Genomic DNA, 14311 nt, shown 5'->3' with positions numbered 1-14311 from the left:
ATTTACGTTTTTTCTTGGTATTCCACTTTACCCCATCTTTCTCTATAATAAAAAATATTTAAACATACTTCTATAATTTTGATCCGATTAAAACCATTACACAAAATGTATTCTCCTCTAATAGTCCTCTCCTTTATTATTTTCATTTCATTTTACATTTTCTCTATTCCTAAAGAATTACATTTTACCAAGTATACTTAAATTCACTCAAAATTAGCCCTCATGAAGATAAAAAATATGCAAATGAATTCGAAAAAATGCACAGCAGAAATAAATTATGCAAATAAATGTCTCAAGAGTGGCAGAAGCTTATTTATCAGAGTCTGATATAATAAACTCATCCATAAGTGAGTAGAAATAAGTAAGGAATTATAAAGAGAAGAAAGTAAAGTAGATACTTGTTGAAACTTGCGGACTATATGGAACTTGCGCGTGTGGCCACGAGTAATTAACTTCAAGTGGTTAATTAATATCAGCACCCGAGTGCTTTTCGCTCGTTGAAACCTTCCCCTTGGCCTGTTTCTTCATTCCTTCAGTTACTCTACCACAAGTTAATGTGTTACCCGATCACTTCCGTATGTATATCTATATACATACATAATGCTATCATTTGAGAATAAAAAAACTCGATAAGGATAATAATACAATAATTTATGTCTCTTGTGTATAATATCCCAAGTGCTCGACTCATGTTGCATTGATTTGTGAGTATGATGTGTAAACAGCTATTACAACGCCTGCGGCCTTATTCATAAACTAATGAGCCTAACGATCGATAACCAATATCCTGTATCGTTGTATATTTCCATAACTTAGAGATGTGTTAAAATTAATCAATTAAAAATTTTCTTTAGCATACAGATAAGAAAATAGGAAGTATGCCCCCAAGATAATAATATGCATTGAAATTGCTAATAAGACGCGGAGTAAAATTATTGAAGTACTAAATATAAGCATTCATAACATAAAGCATATTTGCTATCGTTTGCAATTTATTACCTAGCAGTCAATTTTCCTATCGATAAATACTTCCCTCGAGCATCTCACGGCTTTTTAACCATTTATAACATGTGTGTCTTATATACGCAAGTGAAAGTGATTGATTTCGAAGATAATAACACAATACTATCGGCTAAATATTATTTTTTTATTTTTAAATAAAAATTATCTAATAAGAATGGAGTATTTTAATCAATTCTGTAGTTATTGTTTGATTCTTTTATGAGAAATAATTTTTTTGATCATTTTTTATGGTTTAATAAATAACTACATAAGCTTTTATTTTGTTGTGAATTATTTATTAAAATAATTTATAATGAAATATATTGTATCAGATTATTTGTTTAATTGAACAAAACAAAAATGAAAAAACGTTTTTAATCCATGAAAATGAATTAATCTATGGACTTTGAATTTTGTTAACAGTATTTTTATGTCAATTTAAAAATGACAAATATTCTAAAATTATTATTTTAGTCAAAATGATTTTAATATTATTATTCATTCGTAGTATTATTTTTTTCAATACCCCAAGAGGCTTTAAATAGATTGTAATAATACCAAGCCTCGACATATTGATATTTCTTCTACCTACCCGATGTGTAATCTAGCACTCGCATAATGGAATAAAATACTTCTTACAGCAGTGTCCAAGGTTATTGCTAAGAAAAATGGTAATTTATATTTCATTGTCTCATAGACATATTTAGAATGAAGAAGGCATTTACATTATAGGAGTCATTTTTTTAACTTTTCTTCAAGAAACATGATATGAGAGAAGAATGGTATGAGAACTAACGACTCACCTGGTGTCTGGCTGTGGGATGTCGGGGGCAGGCTTGGGCTATGCTGGTCTATTAGCCAGCCGTGCTTATGGGCTGCATTTGCGCAACCTCCACTTCCGAACTGCTTCGGCTGTGTCCCTGCATTCTGTAAAATAAAATAATATTTTTCTTATTATTTTTTCATTCATCATAAAAATAGAATAACAAGTACAAAAATATATTTCTCTCAATTTCGTACAGACTATAAGTTGACAAGTTGAAAAAAACTTGGGAAAGTTAATTCATAAATTGTATTATTCTTTTATAGCAGTAAATGTCAAAGAAAAGTATTGTAAAATAATTCTCAAAATATTGAACATTTGATCATTCTGTATGTGTACAACAACAATGTACATTGGTATGCGAGTGGTGTGTCTGATTAAACGTCGATATGCACCCCTCCATTCCGCCATGACTACCCAAGGTATAGATGTTGAAAACTTGAACGTCTTAACCCACCCCTGTTCTTCATTTCTCTGCTCTTACAATACAGCCGAAGCAAGGGAAAAGTTTATATTGGATTTCATATTTAATGCAATACATCGCAGCTCGCGCTGCTGCTGGATAAATTATTTATGTCCAAGGACTCGTGCAGTCGTTGCAGCTTTTTTTTGCCGATGTAGAATATCTTGTGTTCTCAAATCTCGTCCATTATAAACAATAAGATGTTTGTAAATCATAATTAATGTTCATAAATTTAACTTCTCAGGGAATTTATGGTAGTAACTTGGTAATAATGCGAAATAAGTTGAATTGATTTAAAACAGATAGTGAATAACAAGAGGACGATTATTGAGTGGCTTCTTTATTCATTCTGTCATCAAATCGGATTGAGGTCATTAAAAAAAAACAACCTGATTTAATGTAATCAGTGTTTTTCGAACTAAATGGTAAGTGAAGCAATTAGACTGACATGGATTTAGTGACTTTTTCTGATTATATAAATTTGATAAGGTTTTTAATGAAATTAATGTAATTGTAAAAAAATAATTACAAGAGATTGAGAAATAAAATACTTTTTAATTTATTTTAAAAATAACTTTGCTAAATATTATCGATAGGTTTGTAATTCACGAGTAATCAATTGTACTAAGCTACTCTAACTTTTTAAATTTTATCAACAATCTATTTAGTGTTAAAAAAATTTCTACCATGTTTTTCTTTAATATAATACGATAAAACACTCGTAAAATATTTATAGAGTGAATCACAGAATTTTTTACTTTTTTTTGCAAGCAAATGAATACTTATTTTGTAACTTACTATTTATTAATTAAAAAAAAGAATCAATTGAAACTAAATAAATATTTATTGTCAATTATTTTTTATTTTATTGAAAACGATTAAAAATTTATCATAGTTAAAAATTTTATTACTCATTAATTGTTGGTAGCTCAATAGACATTACTGTTTCTAATAAGTTAAACAAAAAATCATTGACAAGGCAATATTGTATAGAAGCTTTTACTATACACAATTTGTGAAAAATTGAAAAACTGTCAACATTGAAGTTTTTTAATTAATATAAAAACAATTGATGAAAAGATTGATGACAACGTACTTTTTAAGCTTCTTTATACGCATGTGATTCTTCAAAGATGACCCAATTAATATTATAAATGGATTCTCAACTTAATAACAAAAATGCTATAATCAGACTACAACTATGCTGCACATTCAATTTTTAATCATTTGAAAAATTTACAAGATATTTCGGAACTCATTCTTAAATTAAATTCTCCGAATTTATGAGTATGCTTTTAACTTAAATTTAGAAAAATTGAAAAAATATCACATCTACATTCTAACAGTTTTGACATTAAAAAAAAAAATAAATTAACGAGTTAACTTTTTTCGGTTATTCTGTCGTATTACTTTATAAAAATATTTTAGCTGAATATCATCAAGAAATTTTAAGTTTGATGATAAATATGAAGATAAGATTAAAACTTTAAAAGTTCTATCCACAACGAATTTAAAACTTCGAAATTTTCCAAATTATTCTATGATTATATAAGCTTTAAATAAACTTGAACAAAAAATTAATAAATTATTACCCTCAAATTCTATGTCAGTTATTTTGACATTCTAGAAGTAATAAATAGAAAGAGGTTTGATTTTGGAATATTTTTTAGTTGCTTTGACCAACTGACTAAAACAAAAATAACTTCCATTAATGTCATCAATAAATATTTCAAGCTTAATAATAAACTTAACTATCAACTAAGCTCATAAAAGCTCTTGAAATCAATGGAGATTTTCTTAAAAGCGGATGAATCACATTCAATAAAAGAATAACAACATGAGAATTGTCTATAAAATGATTCAATTTAAATGTCAACATTTTGAAAACAATAAATAAAAAGAGGTCAATTATGAAGTGCTTCTTCAGCCATTCCATTTTCAGATCGTATTAAGGTCATTTTACAAAGACAGCCTGGCCTTAAACATAAGGGATACATCTAAGACAGGTTTAAACATCGACTGAAAGATACCGGTACTTGGACGAGCGTCTGGGAAAGTCGTTTGTGACCTCCTGTTCTTGCTGATGTGCCAAGAACATTAAGAGTGAGTGAGGCAAGGTATTAAAAGACTGTAAAGTAGCATAAAGAACAAGGTATATGGACGAAGAAGAATTTCGGAAAATGGGTCAAAGAGCAAGAGCGTTTTTTTTTTCCTTTTAAATTTCATTGAAATGGAAAACTCTAATTATCAAATATTTCATACTTTTGAAAATCAAAGAAGTTTAGATTTCAGGTTAATGCAGTTATTTCCGGGTTGATACGAAAGATGTAGATGTTAAATAACAGATAAAAATATTTTATCGTTGAGTCTTATCATAACGGTTTAACATAATAAGTGTTTTTATGATAGCTTTTCTTCGTTTGAATAAGTTAGACTTGAAGTTAAATTACTTTTGTCGAGGAAAGCAGTGCAAATTAGTAGATTTTCACACATTCTTAGTGCCAAGTGTGTCAATGTTGTAAATTTGATGCATACTTGACACTGATTTTGAATAATTTCACTTTTATTAAATTTAGAATGTGATTTAAACTCCATTCACAACAATTGATAAGTACAAAATATATCTAGGATGATTGGAATAATTCAATACTTTTATTTTAGAGTAAGAAACTGATTTTTGCTGAATGTAGTAATTAATAAAAACATAACTACTTAATTCCTTTTAGTCATTGATGATAGACCACTGAAGATATCAACTAAATTCAAAATTTGATCAACACTTTTTTCATTTGATTCAACTTATTAATAGTTGTAAAATAAATAATTTCTAACTCTACAAAAAATGGTCTCTGGTTTGAATAATACTCATTAATTGCAAGAAAGTTCTATGAAGTAAAAGTAATATTTTATTATGACTGAAAAATGAAGCAACATCACAATGAAATAGCAAATCTTTAATTTCGATTTTCTCAGCATGTCGTTTTCCACAGACAATAATAAGCCGCACATATGTACGCCATGAACATTAATCTTTCAAGTGAAATTGTTGACGAATTGACGGTACATTAAGTGAACACATAATATCCTCGTAGAGAATCGGAAAGGAGAAGGTAGAGAATAAGGGAAAATTGTAGAGTGAATTCGCACTGATAATGAACCACCGGTGGTTCGACGAGCTTACGTACTAGTCCGTGCTAATTGCCATGCCTCCGCACTCTCCTCTTTTCTCTCCTCATTGAATCCGAACCAGGAGTTACAGACGAGTTATATAGCCCAGAAAACAAATTGCTAACATTCAAAAATAAGTTTCCCTAAAAGTACTTCCAATTCACTTTTTACTTTTCTTTTTAAAGAATTGTTTTTCTTTTTCTTCTATTTTTTTTTTCTTGTTTTATTTATGGAATATTTATGAGCAATTGTTTTCTTTATGTGTGTTGCCTGTAGACTCTTCAATAAAATATACGTGTGGTACACTAAACTGAATACCGATGACGCGATCATTCAAACCGGTTTTACAACACGCACACCAGGTAATGCGATTATATAGCGGAATTAATATGGGCAATTGTCCGCTCTGAGAAGATACGAAATTGTTTCTCACATGCCCTTTGTTCCTTTTCTGAGTCATATCAACCAAAAATAATCCAAGAGATTGGAATCTACATAAATACATACACGGATTTATCATTTTTTTTTTCTATTTAATGTCTAAATGCTTTATCATTTGATCAACTTTTTTTACCCAAATTTATGACCATAAATTAACTATTTGAGAATATGATCTTTTTTACAGCGATAAACTTTGAGAGACTGGTCAGAGAAAAAAAATGATTAAAAGATTCTCAATGGAAATTAGATGCTGCAATTATTTACATATAAAAAAATTTTAAAGATGTTTTGGAGCACATTATTTTATACATCATAGATTTTTGAATGCAATATTTGGTCAAATATAACAATTTAATTATTTATTAATATAATTAGTATCATAGAGTGAATGAACTGATGTATTGTTTTTCGCAACACTATTAACTTTTCTGACAAAATAAAACCTGAAAGGTAGAGTTGAATAATAGATAAAAAGTTAATGCGTATTTAAAACGTATTATTGGTTATCATGTTATGAATGTACTCGAGATAATTTTGCGATTTTGATAAAAGGTTACAAAATGAATTTATAAAAATATACCATCATGAATAAAAATAATGTTAAAAAATCTGTAATCATTTTTAAAATATATCTTTTGCTTTGAAATTTTTTTTTTGATTATTCATAAAACTTCAATAAAAATAATAAAAAAACATTCAACCGTTATAGAACTTTAAATCTATGTGCACGAATGGTGAATTATTTACGAATTCATGATCGACTAAATTCCTTTAACTGCAAATTTAAAAAAAAATAATACTAGACACTTTTTTTTCTATGAATAAATAATGTATGTGTAAACATGTACTAAAAGTAATGATATTAAATTATATTAAAGTTGATATGATGATAAGTAATATTAAAAAGTTTTTAAAAAAGATGATAAAATTTTTATTCTTATTCGGCAAAGTATCGAATAAACAAATTTTTCTTTACCCGGAATAAAATTATAGTATCATTCGAAAGTAGTATAAATGTCAAACCAGATTGTTTTTGCTATATACATATATCTATATATATATATATATATAAGAATATTGCGGAAACTACTCCGATTATTGGAAAAAACGTCATCCATGTATCAATGTCTTTTACCTCATAAAGAAACGAAAAGAAAAATAAACATAATAAAAGTTCAACTAAAAGCTAACATCTTTTCTATGTAAATAAATAAAAAAAAATGATTAGTTATCTTTGTGATACCAATTTAAAAAATAATCATGAATTGCTCCAAAAGAAATGATGATCTTTTTCACCCTTGACCTTTATATTACTTTTCAGTGATAATTAACACTCGATCTCATTATATGGTTTCACGAGTTCTTGATCTGTCTTGCAATAAAGCAAACTTTCGCTTCTAAAATCGATAAGTCATGATGCATCATCAAAGGAGACAACTGGATTAACGTAAACCCTTGAAGTAACGTAATAAATCTTCACGAAGAGTATGAATTTACGAGCAAGTATATATCTCAATACTCGTGACTAAGAGCATCGATATTATCCCATAATCGTCTTCTGATTTTCCAATAATACCTCACTTCAACTTGGTATAGTTAAACCATGTTATCATAAACGTTATACAGGTATCTGAACTATGCGTGCATAAACTTTAAATTATATATTGAACTAAAATTCTGTAATTACGTTAAAAATGTTTACACGCGAATACCAATCCGTTGAAAGAGGTAATTAATATTTTCTTTTAATAATATGATTAATAGGAGTTGGTCAAACATCCTGTGCCTCTTACTCCAAAATTTTTTTTTATTATTATACATCAACTTCAATCTTTGTAAACATAGTTGTTAAATAAAATATACTTGTATCGAAAAATATTTATTAGTAACAAAGAAATACTTGTTTGGAGTAGATTTACTCCTGTACCTTCACTATCTTACATATTTTTCTAACTACATTTATTTAAATTTATTCTCATATTGAATATTTCCTATTTTAAAGTACACAATACATATTATTCAATTTTTTTTTATATTGTATAACAGTATTTGCACACTCTTTCGGTTTCTCTCTGTGAGCATTACAGCGTACGGAAAATAAATCCCTATTGTTGGTGAACAAATAAATCATAATAGCAATAAAATTAAAATAATAACAGCAATTGTAAATAACGGAAAAATTCATAGATAATTGATAATAAATAAAACTAATCTCAGTCTAATTAGTTTATCCTAGTGGGAGAAAAGTGGTTGTTAAAAATAGTTAATGCCTTACTACATAGTTGTCAATTTGACATCAGTAACCCAATTGTGAGAGTTTTTTGCTTTTTTTTTTCTTTTTTAAAAATAAAGCAACATTTGAAAAAATTATTGAGGTTAAATAAATAAAGATCAGGTTTGTTCTTTAATGGTGATCGAGGAGACAGATTGCATCTATATGTTGTAAAAAATTAAATTGAAGCATGTAAAACGATATTGTCATTAGGGACAAAGTTTAAAATTAATATTTATGTAGATAAATAGTTTATGAGTGTAATTAATGGTTATTACTAACGTAACAATAACTAATATTGTAATTAACTCTCTCACTCATTAGCTGCAACTCGTTAATTGAATAATTAAACCACTGTGGTCGTTCGATAGAGGGTATACAGATGAGGGACAATTTACTTTACATCAAGTACAAGGTAGATTTTTAAATAGCAATAGGATAAAATTAGTTACAAGTTATCGGACTTTAGGGAAGCCTTCTATGCCTAGAGCTTACAATCTTTTTTTATCTTTAAAAAAAAATTGAGAACAAAAATAAAAAGATCAGTTACAAAACTGTATTCAATGATATTTTTCAAAGTATTAATGAATTTAAAAGTAGAATTAAATCCAAATGATAATCGGAAATTCAAGAATTGATTATTTCTGAAGAAGACTTCATTAAAGTAAAGAAAAAGGAATCAAAATTTGAAATGTTTTCGAAAGCAATGTAGAGAAGCAGGAAGCTAGTAGTAACAGAAGTAAGTAGTAACAGCTTAATTACTCAGCAAGTTTCAGATGTTTTGTTTTCAATTTACACTTAATCTATTCTTTATGACCTAAGTACAGCCGATGAGATTTTTATAGAAGATGTTTTTTATGTAGATTTACAATAAATATCTAAAAATCATGCAAATATTTTTCACTACTTCCCTCACGCCAGTTATAAATTGTCCCAAGAACGGGGTAATAAGTTGTGACATGTCACTACTTTCCCAGAAAGTTATTTATACAAGCATTTGTTATCAATTTAAGCTCAATTATCATTCACATTAATACCTAAATAAGAGTCCTCTCATTTCAAAGTCCTTCATTATGAAAATACTTCTCCATATTTTAACTTCCCCATTAAAAAAAACTAAAAATTTTTACAACTAACCTCCCACTTCCCTTCATTGATTTCTGAAATTTATTCAACATTTGAATATTGACACTAATTAAAAGTTTGTTAAACTTCAATTTTTAACTTCAGAAATGAATCACGTCTTCATGTATTTACGATCATAATCTCAAGAGTTGTTTCGATTAAAAGATGCAATAAAAAACGAGTCAGAATAAATTTTCTAAAAAAAATGAATAACTAATGCTTTTATGTGAGACGTAAATTCTAGAATAATAATAAGAAAATTATGATAACATTTTTAAAATGATAATTATGAAATAATGTATATCCTAGATGTTTTTTTTTTACATTTTTATAAATAAAACATTTTAGATGACTTACGTAAGTGTTTATTCAACATTAATGCTTTTAAAATAATTAGTTTAAGCTATTTAATCTAACAATCCCAATGTTTTCAAGAATGTAACTACAAAAAAATGTGTACTATAATGGAGAGAAAAAGACATTACCCCATTCAGAACGATTTAAAATGATTGTATACATATCAAACCATCCCGATTAAATAAAAATTCAATTTTCGATTTCCACACCTATTACAACAACTCTTCTCACTTTTTTTAATGGCGAGACATCCAGAAAAAAAAAACCAATAAATGGTAAAAAAAATTCATACCGCAATTTTTAAGCTTCTATTTAAATTTTATTCACTATAACAATCTGTGTATGAAGGTAAAAAAGAATTTTTAAAATAAAAATTGTCTCATATCAAAAACTTTTATAACTATCATAATGAATTCTCTACATTTACATTTCAATTTTGTTAGAAGCACGCGGACCAATGAAAATCTTAGAGAGCTACGACGGTAACTAAGAAAGTAGCGAATTAAAAGTTAAAGAAAAAAAAAAGGTAAAGTAATTTTATATTTTCAGAGTAATTTAATGTAAGAAAAGAAGAAAAATATTTATAATAATCTGACACACAGTTGTTGATGAATTATTATCATGACATATCATTTTAAAAAACTCGACGATAAAAGTATTAAATTAATGTGTTTATTAGTTAGAGCTTTTTTATTTGAAAAAACCATCAGGTGCAAAAGCTCATATTTACCACGAACATGTCATAAATTGAACTCTTTCGCGCATTTATATTATACTTACTAGTACACATTCTGAGTTGAAAGAAGAGAGTATGCTGCAATACATATATACATCGACGTCGAGACGGTTCCCCGGACGGCTCACGATATTTATGTCAGCAAGCACATGGTCGTTCGCGTGTTTCAGTTGGTTATTTACTAGAGATGCAATGTTCCGTGATAGCAGGAAATCGATCCTGATCCATCGGGTATTAAAAAAGTACAATGAACAACAACCTGCCTCGGAAGATATAAAACAAGATACTGTTGACTTTTTTAACGACCAATAAATTATTAATTTGTTCAATTAAAATCATTAACTCTTCTTGTCAATTTCCAACAGGTGTCATTTTCCATCTACTAAAAATTTAATCAACTTTCGAAAAAAAAGTCAACAAATTATCTTATTTGATTTCATGTTTTTTTTATTGTTAGAAAGAACAATAGATACGTTGATATGTTTGATATTGAAATAAATGAATTGATAAAAATGTGCTCAGCAATTACAGGTTTTGAGTAGGAATACATTGAAGAGAATTCATTTCATTTCGAAAAGTTAAAGGATTAAAAAAATAAATAAATAAAAAACAAACTGCCATAGGGAAATTCAACAACTCTTTACAATTTGTTTTCCGCAATTAAATTCATGAGCCGTTCGACTCAATTGAAATTTTTCCATGTTAAAAAATCGTTGAGTTTTTATTTATATGATGAAACATCTAAATATTTCTGATAAAAAATTCTATTGACCTTTATTACTTACAGAATTATTTTAACATAAATTGTTGATTGAAAAAAAGTTCTTTTTTATCGATTTTTATCGAAAGAATCATTTTTTTAATAGAAAAATCATTAGACACGAGGTTAGGGTGTCCCTAAATGAATCAGAATAGAAGGGAAAGAAGTCATATGTGAAATAACCTGCCACGTTCCCCTTTTGGAGTAACCGATTGATATATACTTTCTCCATGTAACTTTTATAGAATAACTTTCAGCAAACCGAAATTAGGGCCATTCACCCTTTATATATAGATAGAAAATTCTGATTGAAAAAGTTTTATATCGAATATTATTTGCTACGAAATTAAGGGTTTTTAGAGATTTTTATTTATGATTCCAGTGTGTGAATTAAGAAAACATAAACTTAATCAGAAAACACTTTTCAAAAAAAATAATCGCATTGTATTTTAATTTTATAGCCGATATTTTAAAATATTAATAATATAATTTATTAATGTATTATTGCTTTCTATTAATCAATTTATTAGTTGACATTAATGTGTATTGAAACGAAAAAAAAGCTTCATTGTGAAAATTCTCTTTCATTGAGAAAAAAGATATTGTAAAGCACCAAAAAAAAAAAGTAATATATAGAGATAGTTACAATATTATTCAGCAGTTAAACAAATGGAGAAAATGTTGCCTGGATTTGGGCCAATATATACAAAATGTGATTTTCTATTGTACTAAAATATTTCAGCTCATTCCATTTCAGCTACGTATAAAAGAAGAAAAAGTTGGATGAATCGGGCGCCCTCATCTCGTCTTTCAAAACGTTTCTCTTTCTTCCGTGCCCAGCAAACTGAGGGGAAATATAGATTCTCCAAGGGATGGTGCGAAATGAGCCCTGGCACGTGGTGAGAATAATATTAATCTCGTCTTTCCTAGCAAATGCCAGACATCTAAAGGTCTGGTACCCCCTACTTGAAGCTTTTCTCTTCAGTACCCTCTTTCCTCAAATAACGACCAAGCTAACCGTGTGATCGTTCACTGTCTCTTACGTGAGTTTAGTTGATAAGTCGACGCATCGTACCGCCAAAATCATCAGGAAAGTTATTAGAGATATCTAGAAATTCCTTTCAACTATTGACGGGAAAAGATTGCCAATATTTCTATGAAAAGTTATCGTGCCAGCTTACGATGGATCATTGGCTAAATAAATAACATCATTTGGCCAAAATGTTTGTGAGTGAATCTCTGCTACACTCCAAAATTATCATTAAAAATCCATTCGTATGATTTACTCATCTCTCTAATCTCTTAAACAGTCTTTCTACTTTTGTACTTGTTAAACAATTTTTTTTATTTATTTAATAATTTATAAATAGTGATTGAGAATTAATCTTTCTATGTTTTTGGATTGAGGTGAGATTTATTATTATTATTATTTATTTTTAGTGCTTTCCTTGATTTAGTAATTTTTATTTTTTGCTGAATTTGATAAAAGATATAAATAATAGTTATTTTAATCAGTAAACTTAAATTTTATTTCCGAGTCACGGAATTCAAGGACAAATCGCTTTTCCTAAATTGAACCTGCTTCTCAACTACCACCTCTACCACTGCTGCCACTCCTTTATTCGCACTTGAATAGATATCGAGATCTAATCGAGGACAAATTCAGTGGAACATCCGCCACTTGCTTTTCTTGTGAGAAAAAATGTTCCAGCTACAATGAGATGATCAAAATTGAAAAAAATTTGAAAAGTTAAAGTTTTTTATCCAATTTTTTACCTCCTCACTTTTCTAGTTTTTTTTTCTATTGATCGATACTTTTCTTTCTTTTTTCTTCAATTCTTTCTTATTCTTCCTCAAACAGTTCTAATACTTATGCTGTTCCATTTTCGAAAAGACATTTAACATTATTGAGCTACTAATACATTAGTGGGACATCTGAACAATCAAATTTGTTATCTAGAAGAAAGTTGGATAAATTTGTGAGAATAAATTGCAAATTCAAACACGGTAGAGAATTAGGACATCGAAGAAGCTTTTGCAAAAGTACCTGACTTGACAGTTAGACTGTCAGAGCTTTCAAGGGACTCCTGCGGGAGCGACCAATTACGCGCGGTGCATCCCCGGACGATCTCATGTTCCGGCAGCTGTATCCGTCCTCTCTAGTGTTTCATCCTCCTCCGTCTTTCTCTTCCTACGCTCACACTAACGCAAGCATGACGTCAGCAAGTAGTAGTAGGTCGTCCTATTTTCCTTTCTATCCGTACATAAACTTCTCATATAAAACATGTGTTTGACGTAGGAAAAACAACTAATCATCCGCATTAATAATAATTATACTTCACTTGATTGCACATAAGGGAAAGTTACTAATGCTCATCGATTCGTCTAAATCACTCTGAGAATCTATGCAGTTGAACTTGACGATGCTCGTGAAAAGTTAATAATCACTCATTTACTTTATTATTATTCAGATATGATCATACATAATAAAAGTTCATTATTATTATTATTCTCATAAGAATTTAATATTTAATAACCAGAATTATCTATAATAAATTTCTATCCTTTCACTTTTATTTTTTTGTACTTCTATTTTTACTTTATTTATTAAATATTTATAACGAAATTTATTTTTATTATTATAAAAATAGTATTGTAGTGAATATTTTTATTTCTGAAAATAAATTTTTTATAAAAAATTCATAAAGGAATATTTTTATTTTTGAACCTTGAATGTTGGTTATAATGACGATATCAAATATTGATTGAAACAAAAATGAAAATGATAATCATTATCATATAAAAATAATGAAAAATAAATTATTTTAGTGTTTGAATATCTATTACACCAGTAGTTATTTAGCCTAATCGATAAGCTAATCTTCAAAATACAACAGAAAAATATCGAATGTCGTAATATTATTTTCATTCAACTAAAAAATATTACTGTTATTATTGCGTCATTATTATATTTATTGAAACTCCTGAATGTAAACAAATCAATCAAACAATAACAAAATATTCTCTTATTTTAATTTTCGTGATTCAATGTTGAAATTTATTTTCAAAATCATTTTCAAACAAACTATATTTTAGTAAACATAAAAAACAATTATAGAAAGTATAGATTGTATTGTATTTACATAACAATTAAACGCCTTTAT

The 14311-nt window shown here is 28.0% G+C and overlaps 1 protein-coding gene across 1 annotated transcript in view; it reads right to left on the bottom strand.

Annotated features, from left to right (window-relative positions):
- LOC118066163 (protein piccolo) overlaps nt 1-14311 on the bottom strand; it is an 83711-nt gene that overhangs the window by 44817 nt on the left and 24583 nt on the right. The window contains exon 3 of the mRNA XM_035081990.1: nt 1806-1929. The gene's annotated coding sequence lies outside the window, so the exon portion shown is untranslated. The remainder of the gene's footprint in view (nt 1-1805; nt 1930-14311) is intronic.

Source organism: Chelonus insularis, unplaced genomic scaffold (assembly GCF_013357705.1).
Source record: "Chelonus insularis isolate UGA/USDA-ARS -01 unplaced genomic scaffold, ASM1335770v1 contig_331_pilon, whole genome shotgun sequence".
Taxonomy (NCBI): domain Eukaryota; kingdom Metazoa; phylum Arthropoda; class Insecta; order Hymenoptera; family Braconidae; genus Chelonus; species Chelonus insularis.
This window is presented reverse-complemented; position numbering and strand designations above follow the sequence as displayed.